A 7868-nucleotide genomic window follows, 5' to 3' on the forward strand; every position below is an offset into this window, starting at 1 on the left:
TACCAAGATTGTAATTAAACGATTCATATGTGGACATTATTTGTCGTAATGGACAATCTGGTTTATGAGGTTTGGGGATGCCGTATATTTGCGGTGTGCGTGAGTCGGTTTTACGTAGGTAGGAATAAAGTGTTTGTAAAATTGTGTTGGCTTTTTTCATTTGTAGTAGTAATTTGTTCAGTTGCGTCTCGTGTGTCTTTGTTAGATTTGTGTGTATTGGTTTAAATGTGTTTATGTTTGATGGGATGCTTTTCAGCTTTTGGATGCATTCATTCGTGTTCATTACGACTACAACGTTTCTTTATCTGCTTTATAATTTTTATGTTTTTGTCTTGTTTTAGTTTTTTAATAGAATTAATGTATCTTTTTGTACGATTGATTTTTAGCTTTCTGTTTTGTGAAATTACCTTGATGGTTTTTTGAAAAAATTATATGAAAAAATCGTTTAAGAAAACATTATACGCGCACACCTTTACAAAAAGCAAAATCAACCAACAAAAGTAAATATATCCCACGAATTAAAAAATCACGAAACCATATACTGCTTCATACCATATATTCCCGACATCAGCAGAAAAATAACCATCATTTGGCAAAAACTAGTAACAAAATATGACATTCCAGTTAATACCAAATTTATTCAAAAACCTGGCACAAAACTGAGGTCTGTACTATGTAAAAACTACACTGACAAACACCACACCAACATTATTTATAAAATACAATGTGATAACTGCCACGACTTCTATATTGGAGAAACAAGTAGAAAAATGAAAACCAGATTCAAAGAACACAAAAAGTCACCTTCACACGTTTTCGAACACTGCAAATGAAATAACCACAACATAACCATAGAAAACACTCAAATACTAAATAAAGAAGCAAACATAAATAAACGCAAAATTAAAGAAGCCTTACTTGTACAACAACTCAAACCCAAAATAAACCAATACAAAGGAACACCTTTATACCTGTATTAATGAATATAATCAAACACCTAAGCACGCCCTCTGCATTTCTACACTCAGTTACACATCCCCCTTAAAATATGTGGTCAGCTATCGGTCAGTTACCTCTTTCTTTCTTTGTGAACCTGATTATGGCCGAAGAAGGTCGAAACGTTGTTCGCTCCTCAACATAAATATTTTTTCAACCCATACCAGTCATTTTTACATGTATATGTTTAGTCAAATAAGTTAGTCTCTCACCTGTCAGGTAGAATTTTGACTTGAAAATGAAGTATTTTTAGTTTTTGTGAACTTTTTTTATCAATATCGCTGGATCTTAAACCTAACCTAAGGTCATGAGAACCACCAAGGTGAAGTTAACTTAAAAGTGTAAAGTAAAACGATGTAGAAATAAAACTTTGAACCATTGATACAGGTTACGGATTTAACTGTTTAAGTGTAGCGACTCAGCTGAACGTTGATACAGGTTACGGATTTAACTGTTTAAGTGTAGCGACTCAGCTGAACCGTTGATACAGGTTACGGATTTAACTGTTTAAGTGTAGCGACTCAGCTGAACCGTTGATACAGGTTACGGATTTAACTGTTTAAGTGTAGCGACTCAGCTGAACCGTTGATACAGGTTACGGATTTAACTGTTTAAGTGTAGCGACTCAGCTGAACCGTTGATACAGGTTACGGATTTAACTGTTTAAGTGTAGCGACTCAGCTGAACGTTGATACAGGTTACGGATTTAATTGTTTAAGTGTAGCGACTAGCTGAACCATTGATACAGGTTACGGATTTAACTGTTTAAGTGTAGCGACTCAGCTGAACGTTGATACAGGTTACGGATTTAACTGTTTAAGTGTAGCGACTCAGCTGAACCGTTGATACAGGTTACGGATTTAACTGTTTAAGTGTAGCGAGTCAGCTGAACCGTTGATACAGGTTACGGATTTAACTGTTTAAGTGTAGCGACTCAGCTGAACCGTTGATACAGGTTACGGATTTAACTGTTTAAGTGTAGCGACTCAGCTGAACGTTGATACAGGTTACGGATTTAACTGTTTAAGTGTAGCGACTCAGCTGAACGTTGATACAGGTTACGGATTTAATTGTTTAAGTGTAGCGACTAGCTGAACCATTGATACAGGTTACGGATTTAACTGTTTAAGTGTAGCGACTCAGCTGAACCATTGATACAGGTTACGGATTTAACTGTTTAAGTGTAGCGACTCAGCTGAACCGTTGACACAGGTTACGGATTTAACTGTTTAAGTGTAGCGACTCAGCTGAATCATTGATACAGGTTACGGATTTAACTGTTTATGTGTAGCGACTCAGCTGAACCATTGATACAGGTTACGGATTTAACTGTTTAAGTGTAGCGACTAAGCTGAACCGTTGACACAGGTTACGGATTTGACTGTTTAAGTGTAGCGACTCAGCTGAACCGTTGATACAGGTTACGGATTTAACTGTTTAAGTGTAGCGACTCAGCTGAACCGTTGATACAGGCCTGATAAAAGAAGAACATAATCGAATATATCCCAATTGATATGACATGCGAGTTGAATCGGAGATTTGTAAATCGATTACTACATTAACAGTCAAACATAGCATAACGTAAACAATAGTATCTTTAAAAAGGGGAATGGAATCATGTATAAGAAATCATTGGTTTAAATATTTTGTGAAACCAGTGTCGCAGTAAAGCCAAAAGATGCGGTGCACATGATTAGGAAAATGCACGGTGATTTTTCCTAGCGATTCTCAAATTAAATTTTAATTTCTATAATGAAGAATAAACACAAGAATGATGGCTTAATGTTACCCTTAACACCGTGACATGACAGATTTTGTTGTGTCATATTTCATTAATATTTAGTTTTTATTTTGGTTTGGAAGCTGTGCTGAGCTTTATTCATCGAGATTTATCAAAATAATCTTAAATCGCTAGTTTTCGGAATGATCCCTCCTGTTAACCATTCTCAGTATTAAAAGACACTAGGCTGGCTCGTCTGTCAGGTGTCAAAAATATCCAGAAATATTCATTAACAACACCAAGTACGTATGAAAAAACATCGTGTCGTTCTCTCAGTGTGGACTGAGTATATTTATACACTTTTATTAAACAGGCGCGTATCTTAATATTCAAGCTAAATTCTTTTCTTAACTAAAGATGTGCTCTTGTATGCTTCAGCTAGTGTGTACATGTAGTTATACATAAATCAGTTTGTATATAATGTGAGAACATCAATCAATATTTTTACACAGGATGTTATTATCCAATAGCATACTCGGTTACCAAACAGTATCAGTTGTCCTTCAGTTGTAATGTATGGATGGATTTCAGGCCGATACACTTAAATCAGCAGAAATAGCAGACCCTTTCATAATTCACTATCCAAGTCACTTTTTGGTGTCATCTATAGCGTATATACATAATCACACAAAGTCTAAAGCTATAAATTAACACTCTTGGTCAGATAAACAGGAATTGAGACCAAATCTGTCAAATACTTACATTTCTTAACCCTTATACAGTACATATCACTTTCTCACATTGATTCAATCACGATTCACTAGATATACTTCAGAAAGATTGGTATTGACCTAATAAACCCACAACGAAATGTCACACAATAAACTAACACACTAGATCACAAAGGAAGATTGATATTGACCTGCTAAACCCATAAGGAAATGCCACACAATAAACTAACACTAGATTATAAAGGAAGATTGGTTTCTTTGTTTGTTTGTTTTTGAATTTCGCACAAAGCTACTCGAGGGCTATCTGTGCTAGCCGTTCCTAATTTAGGAGTGTAAGACTAGAGGGAAGGCAGCTAGTCATCACCACCCACCGCCAACTCTTGGGCTACTCTTTTACCAACGAATAGTGTGATTGACCATCACGTTATAACGCCCCCACGGCTGAAAGGGCGAGCATGTTTGGTGCGACCGGGATGCGACCCGCGACCCTCAGATTACGAGTCGCACGCCTTAACACGCTTGGCCATGCCGGGCCAAGGAAGATTGGTATTGACCTGCTAAACCAATAAGGAAATGTCGCACAATAGACTAACACACTAGATCCCAAAGGAAGATTCTGTGAATAAATGTTTGACGTCATTTGCCACACAACGTTTCCGGAAAATGAGAAGTATACAGTACTTCTACTTATTAGTAGGTTATTGTTTCCAGTTATAATCATTCAGTCAATACTCAGTGTTCTAAGGTTTTACCTACCAGTCTCAGTTGTCTTACCTTTGTTTCTGTAATTAGTATAGCGCTGTTTGCACAGGGAAAATTCCTCTTAACTTTTTGGATAGATTGAGGTATCATGGTTATCACTAAACGTTATATCAATATCCTTTTACGAAATACTGCTCAATATCTCAGAAACAAAGACCACGCACATCTCCATGTTTCCCTTTCACTCGTTTATTCACTAATTATTCACTCGAGCTCATGGTGTTTCTCCATCCAACTCTTTATGGACTGGACTATCAGTTTCTTTCTTCTCACGAAACTAGCCGAGATCGTACAACACAATACTTCTTCATCAGTAGAAACCTCCCCATTCGTCTATGATTTCTCCAACAAGTGTTACACATGAAGTTAATTAAAGATATGGTTTGTTTGCAGTTGAGCACAAAGCTACACGATGGGGTCTCTGTGCTTTGCCCACCACAGGTATCGAAACTCGGTTTCTATCAGAGTAAGTCCGAAGACAATACTGCTGTGCCACTAGGGGATGTGGATGATCCATATAGAACTTCAGCTTGTTCACATGGCCAATGTTTGTAACATTACTACATCTGTTAGTTTAATTTATCGAACTAACACTAGTTAGGGATGTCCATAAAGTGGACATTCCAGCTCAATTGAACAGCTTATGCTGCAAATACATACCACAACTGTACCTAGACTAATACTACCTTGCTGTAAAATCTCTTGTTTTATACACAGTATCAAAATGTAGCCCCTTTAAACAAGTCTGTAAACACTGTTATACAAGTGCATCAGGTGTAAGGCTATATAAATTAGAACAGCTGGAAACTATAATCTTTGTATGGATATCAGGGGATTTAAAGAATAACCAGTCGAATGATGAATTGATGATTAGTTTTTTCAGGGTTTGTAAACTTAACAGGGACGTCTATATGACGGTCTGTGTTATTCCTTTAGTCGAAACTATCAGACAGAACATTTACAATTGTGTAAATAAGTAACTGTTTACTCTTATCTCTAATCCATATGGATCTCCCTCAAGTCCTCTGTATTTTGTTATCTTTACCAATTACCTTTATCAACTTTTGCTATTTCCTGAGTGATTCTTGGTAAAAAATATATCATCACACAACTTTCTGCCAGAATCATTCTTCTGGGCAACACATATGGAATAATTTGTACAATTTCTATCAATGTATTTATACTAATATAGTAATAAATAAATAAATAAATATATATAACTTATTTCGTTTTAGTGCATGACACTTTCTGGTATCTTACTGTTTTGTATTATGCACATTGTAAAGTATTTCTTGCTTCAAAATCTTCAGACCACAATTGCTTCATAGAGAGGCTGCTACATATACTATACCTTATAAGAACATATTGTACTTTTAACAACTGATCATACAAATATCTAATGCCAAGTGCATCAATACTACATTCTTCTTCCTACAATTTGATTCATGTATCTATATAATTCTAGGTTCCATCGGTCTCTTGAAAATGGCAGGATTTATTACACAGACCAAATGGTATGATGCAGAATTCATTGGTGATAGTCCAGTCCATAAAGAGTTGGATGGAGAAATCCAAATATAATAATAATGGCCATGTGATTACGCGTTATTGTTGTCTTACCCAGACAACTCTCTGTCCTCACAACTCCTTCATTAAAACACTAAATCTACTTCTTTGATTAAATTAAAACAGGTGACACAACAATCAGTCAACTACCTCAAAACCTTTGGAACCTGTGTATGTCTCTCACTGGTCGTGTGATTGGTCTGACTTGCCCCTCCTTCTGTTATCATGACACTGGTCGTGTGATTGGTCTGACTTTCCCCTTCTTCTGTTATTATGACACTAGTCGTTGTATATGACACCAGCTGCCAGAAACAATCATTCACACAAGTGCAACTTGATTTTTGAAATTTTGAGCAATATAAAAGGTGTTTCACGCATCAGCTATACCATCACATCACATGCTGACCACAAAGTAAACTCGTGATGACGAGAAACCCATTTGAAGTAAAAATATATTCTCAAGACGGCTGATATGGGTATTAAAACCTGATGATGACCTAAGAAGGTCGAAACGAAGTGTTTGATACTTTATTTTATACAAACTGTAAACTTCTTAAAATGCGTATTCGCAGTCCACAGTTTTTAGACCAAATTTGATTTTTACTGGATGCCCTTCTTACATAATTGCAGTTCAACTATTTCATAAGCAAAATTTATGCAGTAAGTCCGCACCTAAGATGTAAATGCCTCAACTAAGATCAATGAATGACAATTCCAAGAAGAAGTTTAACACACTTCTTTCCACTCACACCTAGATTGTCACCATGTATGAGAACAAGTTTTGTATTAACTTACCTTAATGGTAGATTTAAATGGTAGATTTATTTGGAGTGTCTGATACACAGCAAAGCAACTTAGATAGGGAAGTTGGTTTAAAAAACTGTTCAAATTGAATGCTTCAATTACTGCATTTTGTAACTGTGCCCATGTCAGGCTTGATTTTGTAACTGTGCCCATGTCAGGCTTGATTTGGTTATACTAGGCAGAGAGATGCTGCATTTATTTCCTGCTATCAATTTTTTTGCATTTACTCTAACGTACGTCAGAACTTGCATCTGTATATCCTTTTGTATAGTTGGAAGCAACCAATTTAACTTCTAATAATGTGGTAAAGCGTATTCAAAACAGAAACTCTATCTGCCATACTTCAAGCATTTTCTAAATTAACCTGGGAGATTCTTGTTGCACGAGGAACTTATGTTTATTGCATCAAAACACCATGTAGCAGTTTAGACAGAGGAATTAATATTAAAATATTTTTGTGAAGGTATGGTGGTCACTGTTGATTCTTGAAACTGTTTAGGAGCAAAGTCACTTCTACCGCAGATGACAGCATATAATTTTGGTTCAGTATCTGGTTTCATGTGATCATATTGAAAAGTGACACTACATAAATAATCTTGTTCAGAAAAACAGTGTTACTCAGACCCACGAACCCCAGATGACACCAAATCGGGTCACTTAACTGCCTCTCTGCAAGGTTCTTGATGAGGGTTTCCTTTGGCTTATGAGTGTCATGCTTAACAAAGCTTATTCATGCAGCTTATTCACGCTATCCAAATAAGCAGCCAAGATCTCAATGAGTCCACTTCTTTGTTCCCAGAATATGGACATTTGGTTGCTTATAGGATCGAATCTGCAGCACGGCATAAGCAAATTATTTGTAAGATAAGCGGAAAAATAGAAATAAAAAAAAAAACTTATGGAGAAAAAATCTAAGAAAAATTTAGATTTTAATAATTTTAAATACATTCTGGATTACGGTGAACTGCTCCGTTAACAAGCACAGATGTTTTACTCAAAGTTGACCATAAAGGTACGCGGCTCGTATTTTTGGTTTGTAACACAATTTTAGTGACATAAGGGGCAAATACACAAGCCATGTATTACAGCCAGTTATAAGACTTTAAAAGCTAAATATTGTAGGACGTAAAGGATTAAATGTTTTTTATTTGTTGTTTTTTTAAATTTCGCACAAAGCTACTCGAGGGCTATCTGTGCTAGCCGTCCCTAATTTAGTAGTGTAAGACTAGAGGGAAGGCAGCTAGTCATCACCACCCACCACCAACTCTTGAACTAATCTTTTACCAACG

Source organism: Tachypleus tridentatus, chromosome 4 (genome assembly GCF_004210375.1).
Source record: "Tachypleus tridentatus isolate NWPU-2018 chromosome 4, ASM421037v1, whole genome shotgun sequence".
Lineage (NCBI taxonomy): Eukaryota > Metazoa > Arthropoda > Merostomata > Xiphosura > Limulidae > Tachypleus > Tachypleus tridentatus.